Here is an 8,764-nt window from a genome sequence, read left to right as displayed (position 1 = left end):
CCCCCAGCCTGACCTGGGGGCAGCACGCCCCTCCCCCACCTGGGCCGGAGCAGGAGTCCCGGAAGGCTGAAACCCCCCCCCCCCCCCCCTGAGCCGGTCCCGGTGTGTGGAGGGAGGGCCCCCATGGCCAGCGTTGTGGATTCAGGCCCTCCAGGTGGGTACAGCTCAGAACCCCGGGATGCCATGAACACCTGTAGTTTTGCTCTCTCCCCATAGCCCTACAGCTCCTGGGCTCAGGTTTCCTCTCTAAAGTGGGTGGGTTGGGCTCCATGCCCTCCGGCTGCCTCGAAGCCTGTCCTGCCCTGACCGTCCCCTCACACCTGCTGGTTTGAAGGCATCTTGGCTTCTCAGGAGGGAGCCTGGGCCTCCTAGCTGTCCATGGACCGCTTTTACAGATGGGGGAAGCAGGAGGGGGCCCAGGCAGCAGGAGTCATCTAGTCCAGAGAGGAGCCTGAGGCCTAGGGCAGGCTCATGCACCACAGCATCAAGGGCCCTCCAAGGCTGTCCAGTCTAGAGTCCCAGAGGCTCAGGCCCCCAGAGCTCACCAGAATTCAGACTCCAGGCTTGGGATGCTTGCTTCTCTCCCTGAAGGGCTCAGATGTCTGTCTGCCTTAAGGCTTGGTAACCCAAGCAGGTCAGAGCAGTCCCTCCCCGCTGTTACAGGTGAGGGCACTTGCCCAAGGTCACCTGGACAGTAAACTTCAGAGTTGGGACGTGTCCCCTGGTTCTAGGTTCCTTAGTCCCCTACAGTATCTCCCTCTGCCACCCCCCTCCATGCTGGTCCTTAGCAAGGCTCGTTCAGCTTGGCCCCTCTCTGCCTCTGCATGCAGTTCAGGTGCTCTCTGGGTTCAAAGAGACCTTTGCTCATTGCTCCCGCAGCTATGGTGCTTAGGCTTTACTTCCCTGGCCAGTGTCTCTGGAAATTTTGATTTCCATACCTGCCTTAAGTACCCACCCTGTACCAAGTAAAGCCAAGGAAACAGCAGTAAAGCCTGGCCTTTTGCAGTGACTGGGGAGTGGGGAGCTCTCCCCTGGAGCTGCCGGGCAGTGTCTGCCGGTGCTTTCTGATGGCCTGAAGCAGCAGCTGTGCACGCTCCAGATTTCCATCCCCGACTTTTTAGTTGGGCAGGAGAGGAGTCAGTTATTGGAGGCTTAATGTATAAATAACCTAACTTTACTGTCCCTGGCATTTGTATACATTACATCCTAATTACATCCATAAACATCTAAAGTAAACAAAGTGAGGACGGAGAGCCTTTATGGCCTATGCCCCAATCCCCCAGGCAGCCATAATACAGTACAGCAGTTCTTGGCTATATATTCCTCACTCGGTGGGTCCATCATTTCCTGAAATCTCAATGGTTTTTGCTCTCAATTTTCTCAGCTCACTAGCTAGCTTTCTGTCCCGGAAAGTAAATTTTGTATCTGTTTGTAGAACTTCCTGGCTGGGTCTAGAAGCAGCTCTCCCACCGTGCTGGCCCTGGCCGGTGTGGCTGGGGGTGCGGGGAATTTGGGACTTTGTGGGGAGAGTGGTGCTGTCCAGTCTCAGAGTACCAGCCTTGTTGAAAGGGAAGCCATCTCCAATAGATACCGGGATACAAGGCAAGTCCATTGGAGATGGGTGCTCCCCCCCTAGCCTCCCCAGGTCATTGACAGTTGGTATGGGTTCTTTTTTTTTAAGTAATCGGGGTTAAGTAACTTGCTCAAGGTTACACAGCCAGTTATTTTTGTGTGGGTGCTGAGTATCTGAGACCGGAACCGATCCTGGGTCTCCCAACTCTGGGGCCGGCGCTCTTACTCGCTACGCCACCTGGCCGCCCAGTGTGGATTCTTTTTCTTGAAATCCCTTGGGAGATTATATTCCTTTTCAACAGATTTAAGTAGACCAAAAGAAACTTGATTTCCTTGCTGGGAATACTTTATACTGAAACAGAATTACCATGAAAAAAATAATTTTTTTTTCCAATTGTTCTTTCCCCCCTGGCACCAATTAGTGCTTTGTAAGCTCAAGCCACATTAATTAATAGGATATTTAGATTTACGAGTATATCAGCAATCTGCATAACATTGTGATTTGACTAAGATCTGACTGAGGCATGGGGTGGGGGCGATGGAGAGAGCTTTCATCTTGATGTCCTCTGTGGGCCTCACTTTCCTTTTCTGTAAAATGAGGAGACCAGATGATGGCTGCCGCTTGGCTTGTTCATTGAGGTCCTCGATGTAGACCTGGGAGGAACCTTGTGAGGAGGGTGGAATGACTCTTTCCAGGGCCCATGGGTGGTGGAGGGCAGAGCCAGGGTGAAATGAGGGTCTTGCCTTTGAATCTCATGCTCCTCTGTAGTGGAGTACCCTCAAGAGAGACTCACGGCCTGATGCTGTATCATGGGGGGCCAGCGTTAAAGGTGAAGACCCCGAGGCCCAGAGTGGTTGAGGGACTTCGCCCTGGTCATACCACTAATCAGTTACACATCAGATCTCCAGTGTTCTTTCCACAAATATTCTTCTTTTGCATAGGAGGAAGCAGAAGCTTGATAATAAGGCCAGACACTATTTACATAACACCTACCATCTTCCAGACACTGTGCTAAGTGCTTTAGAAATATCTCATCTGATCCTCTCCACAGCCCTGGGATGTAGGGGCTGTTATTATCTCCATTTGACAGATGGGGAAACTGAGGCAGGCAGCAGTTCAGTGACTTGCCAAGGGTCTGAGGCTGGGTGCTTTGTGCCCCATGGTGCCCCCAGCTGCTGCTGTGCTGACTGAGGCCTCCCCTCAGCGCTTGTGTTGGGACTTGACCTCAGGTCTGATGATCCGTGGGGCAGTGTCCTTCCCATCACACCGTAATTACGCCCATGGTGGTCAGCAAACATAGAGCTGCTGTTGGCAGCTCCTTTTGGGGTAACTGTGGGGCCTGGCCTGGGGAGCAGCTAGGCAGATGATGTGTCAGAGTGTGGTGGAATTCGATGATAACCAACCTGCGTCCTTGGAAGACTTGTATGATTTGGTGTGGAGGGAAGGTATCAGAGGAAGGAGAACAGTTATATGGTGACGATGACCTTAGCTCAGTGCCAGGACCAGCCAAGATGAAGGAGTCTTGCCTTCCCCTTCCTGATATGGGGAGGGGCCGTCACAGTGTGGGGGTGATGGGCCCATGGTGCGGAAAGAGACAGACACTGGATGTGTGTCTGTGTGTGTGTATGTGGCGGGGGTCATGAGGTGGGGTGATGGCCTAGTGTAGGGGGGTGATACTTGACTGTGATGGCTAAAATTGTTTTTTTTGGGGGGGTAAGAGAAATGACAGGAAGAGGAAAGCTAGTGATTGTAATGTAAGAAAAGGAAAAAGAAAAGTGTCAGTGGAGTGTTTCCAAATGCAGAGCAGAAAACAAGGCATTTGAGAGAGACCCAGCCCAGAGGTGGTCTTTGGAGCTAAGGGGCTGAGTTTCTTATAGATGGAAGCCTGCAGTAGTGTGTAATGGAGATCCATTCTTTGTTCTCTTTATGTAGCAGTCTTCGCCTTTGTATGTTTTTGTCCAATTCAGAATAATAAATAAAAGTTTTAAAAAAGGAGGAAATGCATTAAATTTCAATCATGCTTTCCATGCAGCTGGCGATGAGCTTCCTGCCCTCTGCTTACATTTTAGTTTATAATCTGTCTAGCTATGGGCACATTTGAGGTTCTGTGTGAGAAAGGAGTGCTAGGGAGATGGAGGTCTGGGTATGGAGGCAGGAAGCCTTGAGAACGAGCCTTGCCTCAGCTCTGTGCCTGTTTCCTCGTCCGTAAAACGGTGGCTGTCAAGCTCTTGTGATGGCAGCCCAGACCCGTGGTCCCACCTCTGTCACAGTCCCAGACCAGTCACTTAACATCCCTGTCCTAGACTCTCTAGGCACCTAACTCAGAGTATCAACTGCCAGGTGAAAGGCTTTTCCTCACTGGGAGCGCCATCTACCAGAGAAAGCCCAGGCTGAGCCCTCATGTCTTACACCTTGAACACCCACACCTGCCTTGGCCAATGGGAGGGGCTTCCTGTGTGGGTGTCACATGAATGCAGTTCAAGCCAAGATTCATGAGGTTGGGGGGCTCCTTCCTTGTGTGACCCTTGCCAGGAACAGAAAGGGAGGTTCCTAGGGCTACAGAGCCCTTCCTTTTAAGTAGGTCTTACCCAGGAGCTGGGCAGGAAACTATCTGAGCATGATTTTTTTTTAAGCTTCTCCTGTGGCTGATGGAGACATGTTTTCCCCCTGTTTTGGAGTCACTTTTATGCTTTTTGTTTGCAGAAGGCTGGAGCTGTGCCTTCTCTCTGGGCCCCAGCCTGGCCTGAAGGGGCAGGTGTCCTCCCTCCCTCAGCACTCACTTTGCCTTAGTTTCCAAAAGGCCCCATTTGGGGAATCGTTCATCAGGATTTTGCTTTTGTTTCATCGCCTCACAGTGGCTTGGTCTGCCACACTTTTCGCTTTCTTTGTCTCTGAACTGCCCAGTTTGACCCAGTTCCCCACAGTGGACATTGACGCTCCGTGACGTGTAAGAAGGTAAAAGCATCTCACCGTTTTGTTTGATGCTGTCCAGACAGACCAACAGTGTCCTGACCGAGGGGCCGCCATTGCTGCTGGCAAATGGCTGCTGGGTCCAAAGGAAGCTGCCTCCACGGTCACTTGGCCCCCAGTGGCTCTCTGCTGACCACATGCCGGTAGTTGTAGCCAGCACAGGAAGCAAAGCAGGTACACATTGTACGCACTTCTCTGTTGTGACAACTTTTTTGTTTGTTTGCTTTTAAATTTATGGAGCCCCTGGATTCTGTGGAACACAGATGAGAAATCCCAGGAAGGGAGTCCTCCAGATATCACCTTAATTTCTCATCTCCCCCAGACCCCATCAAGGAAACAGTGGGACACAGTGTCATCATTTCACAGATTTGGAGCTGGCCGAGGGGCCCCACAGGCCTTCGAAGACAGCCTTCTCCTTTGGAACCTGAGGCCCACAAAGTTCACACGGAGGGAGTAATTAGCAGAGGTGGGATCAGAACCAGCGTTTCTGTCCTCAGCTCCAGAACCTGAGGAATAGCCAGCCTTGTGGATCTCTTTAAGCTTCACAAGTCACTTTACACATGTTCTTGCATCTGGGGCTCAAAAATACTCTGGAATGCAGGGTTGTGGTATTAGCCCTCGTGAGCAAATGAGGATACGGGTCCAGGGAGAAGTAATTTGCTTATATCCCAGTTGCCTTCCCCCTCCATCCACTAGGCAGGGTGTTGGGTGACTGTCCGGGTATCCATCAATCCATCTAGATTCAAGAAAGGCAGCAGCACCTTCGTCCCTGCCCTCAGGGAGCTTATATTCTATTTACACAGTGAGCATCACCTTTAGGTGGTGAAAACCGTATTATGGGATCGATTGGTGATGGTGAAGATGATGGTAATGTTCATCAGCTGCATTGCTTTGAAGATCTTTTGAGGGGCAAGAGTGCCTAGAGTTCTGTGTTCAGATTCCACTGCAGAGGCTTATAAGTGACCTCCCTCTAGGCCTCATTGGTGAAGTGATGGGTTTGGATGGTTCTTTCCATCCCAGAATCCCAGTGGGTAGGTCCAGCGGCTCCCTCGTATTTCCCACCTCCCACAACTCTGTGTCCTTGCCCACATGGCCCCTGGCCTCTTTTGAGGGAGGTCTTAGTCCTGTGATCAGCATGGCTCCTCTGATTGTCTGTGGAGAGACTGCCAATGACTGAGGGTGGGGGAGCCTGGCCTTCCATTCTGGGTGTCTCTTTGCCCCCAAAGCCTGGAGCACATGTCCTGGCCCAGGCTACAGGCACTTCAGTGTCCCTGGCAAAGCTTGGGACCAAGGGTCATCTGGGGCGACAGGCTGTCTCTGTTTCATGCCTCCTGAGAAGACGGGTACAGCTTTCCACAGAAACACCCGCTGTCATCACTACTGGTGCTGTGCTCCCCAAGGCTCCCACCCAAAGACCAGTGACTTGGTGGCTTTTGGGCCACTCCAGGGTAGTCTTGTGTCAGACTTTCTGAGCTCTCCCTTCTCCCAGCTGAAGGAACTCTGTCTGCCTTCTTTGATGGGGAGCACAGCAATCAGAACGTGAAGAGTCCAGTCAGTACTTGGGCAGAGGCACGGCTGTGCTCTGGACATCTGCCTGTTCCTTGCTCATGTTTTTGTCAAGGACACCTTCCATCTACATGTAGATCATTCTCATTGAATGTGAGCTGGGAGCTCCTGAGAACTGGACGGGTCCTCTGAGGCCACCTTCTAACCCATTAGCTTTCGGGGTGATTCTGTCACTCAGGACTGCCCTCTGCCCTTTCAGTCTCTTCCCCTTACTGAAATAGCATGTGAAACAATTCCTATCCCCTTTACATGGGTTTCCCCCGAGTGCCTGGGGCTGGTCATTCAGTTAACACAGAATCATTAAGTAAGCCAGTAAGCCTGGATAGAGCACTGGTCTTGGGTTCCAGTCCTTCCTGTGATGGAAGAAGCTCTTTGCAATAGGTACTGGGTAGAGCACTAAGATCCTTGGCTGGAAGACTTGGGTGAGAATCCCCCCAGGCACCTGCCAGCTATGAGGTGCTGGCCATCTCCTGGAAGCCTGTTCATCCTCAGTGCCCTCACCTATAACTGGGGACAGCAGGAGCCCCTGCCTCCCAGGACTGTCAGGATCAAATTAAGGGCCTTACAGATTTCAGCTTCTATGGAAATGCTATGTTTATTAGCATTGTTGGTAATAATGCTATTAAATCGGGTGTTAGAGAGCAGCTGTTGGTCTGCATGATAAAGGAGCTCCTCCCTGAAAGCTTAGAACACTGAAGAAATCCCTCTTTGGGGTCTGTGGTGGGTAGATGTGCTGGGCACTGATCTTGGTGCTGGGAGCACAGACACAGACTGACCAGTCCCTGTCTGTTCAGACATTCACATGGAAATCTGTGTAAAATACAGACTTGGTCAGAGCATCCACTGGTTAGTCTTTCTTTGAATTTCTGTTAATTCAGTCGAGTGTCTGCATTGTTCCGGCCCTGAGGATGCAGACACCAAAGGGTCTTTGTGCCACTGAACAGTTCTGGGCCATCTCCCCCAGATTGGCTGGTCAGCGCTAGGAACAGAAGGCCGACTGTTCTTGCTTTTATGTGGCCCACAGCTCTCCCTCCTCCAGTTTTTCCTTGTACCTCTCCTCAGCACTTGGTCTGCCCTATCTCTGCCTCCCAATCTGTGGTTATTTCCTTCCCTTTGCCTTTTTGGGGTTTTTCTCACACCTGTGATACCTTCCCCCTCCACCCTCCATGGTCTCCTGGGGCAGGCAGGCCTTTCACAGGTGGCCCCTTGGTAACAGCTGTTTGATGGAGCCGAGCCCACTGGTGGGAGGTCCAGGGGTTGTGTCCAGTTTAGCTTTCTGCTTGCTGTGTGACTGTGGACAAGTCATTAAACTTGTCATTTTCCTCATCTCCCAGATGAGGTGTTTGGGCCAGGTGATTTTATAAGACCCCTTTTAGCTCTTGGTCTAACACCAACTTGAGACCCCCAGCATTCTCAGGCTTTGCCTTGGGGGACTTCTTCCCTTGGGCCGCTCAGGTTTTGTGGACCTCTGTAGAGGTGGTTGCTACTCAGCTTCAGGGGTGGGTGGGAGGTTTTAAAAACTTTCTCCCAAGCCACTGATGGAAAGTGGGCCCACAGACTGAAGGATGGGTCACATAGTAAGGCATTCTTAAGGTTATGGCAGGGAAAAATGTTAATTAAGCTGTTAACTTTTACTTCACGTCCCTCGTCAGTGCTGAAAACCACTCTCTGGCTCAGGCTGTACATGACAATTGCCGTCCAGGCTAAACTCCTAACCTTTAAAAAATAAGCCGTGTGCTCGTCCCTGCTGGGTTAGCGTGTCTGTCACGGCAAGGAGAGGCCTGCTCTAATTAGTACAAATCAAGTCCCATGTTAGGGGCTGCGCTTGGTTTTATGTTGTGCTATTAATATTTAAAATGAGGATTTGAATTCTTTTCAGTTTTCTTTTTTTTCTTTTTTAGCGCAGCTTATGTTTGTTGTTAATTCCATAGTGAGAGTCTCTAAGAATCTGATTAACCCTGAGGGTCATCTTATAATGTAATTATTAATGATTGATTCTGTTTATCCTGGAAATCAATAGAGGAGGCAGAATGGTTCGGTCTGTATTTGGACTCGACTTCTTACATCCCGCAGACATGGTCCTGTGACAGAATGCATGCGCCTTTATTACCCCGAGCGCGTCGGACGCATCGGAGGTGTGTGATTAGTTTCATATAATTATTGTGATAGGTAGCGTTTCTTACATGACTTATGTTAATATGGCAAATAGTGTTAACATCTCCTGCCACTAATAGTTAGGGTGGGGATGGATAGTAATTGATCTTCCTGGGAGTGCTGCGATGGAAAAACAATTCCGGCTGTTTGAAGTATATTTTACAAGTGTGCACGGGGCCTTTGGGATGTTGTATGGAAAAACCCAATTGTACAGTTGCCATGGGAACCCAATTAGAATAGATTGCTTGAATTTTTTCTGTCTTTCATCTTGACCAAAAATCTAATGTACTTTAAATGTTTTCATATGGAATTTTATTCATATACTGACTTGATATAGTGATGGATCTTTCTTTCTCCCTTTCTTTTTTCTTTCCTTCTATCTCTCTTCTTCCCCCAATCCTTCCTTCTTCCCTTTCATCCTTCCTTCCTCCTTCCCTCCCTTCCTCTCTCTTTCTTCCTTTCCTTTCCTTTCCTTTCCTTTCCTTTCCTTTCCTTTCCTTT

At 50.2% G+C, this 8,764-nt stretch overlaps 1 protein-coding gene across 2 annotated transcripts in view; it reads left to right on the top strand.

The window, feature by feature from the left end:
- MGMT (O-6-methylguanine-DNA methyltransferase) overlaps nt 1-8,764 on the top strand; it is a 284,954-nt gene that overhangs the window by 519 nt on the left and 275,671 nt on the right. The gene's annotated exons all lie outside the window — the stretch shown is intronic.

This window comes from Petaurus breviceps, unplaced genomic scaffold (assembly GCF_028583685.1).
Source record: "Petaurus breviceps papuanus isolate PSGF00001 unplaced genomic scaffold, PetGlider_PUasm1.0 490, whole genome shotgun sequence".
NCBI lineage: Eukaryota > Metazoa > Chordata > Mammalia > Diprotodontia > Petauridae > Petaurus > Petaurus breviceps.
Note: the sequence above shows the minus strand (reverse complement) of the source record. Positions and strands in the feature narration are given on the sequence as shown.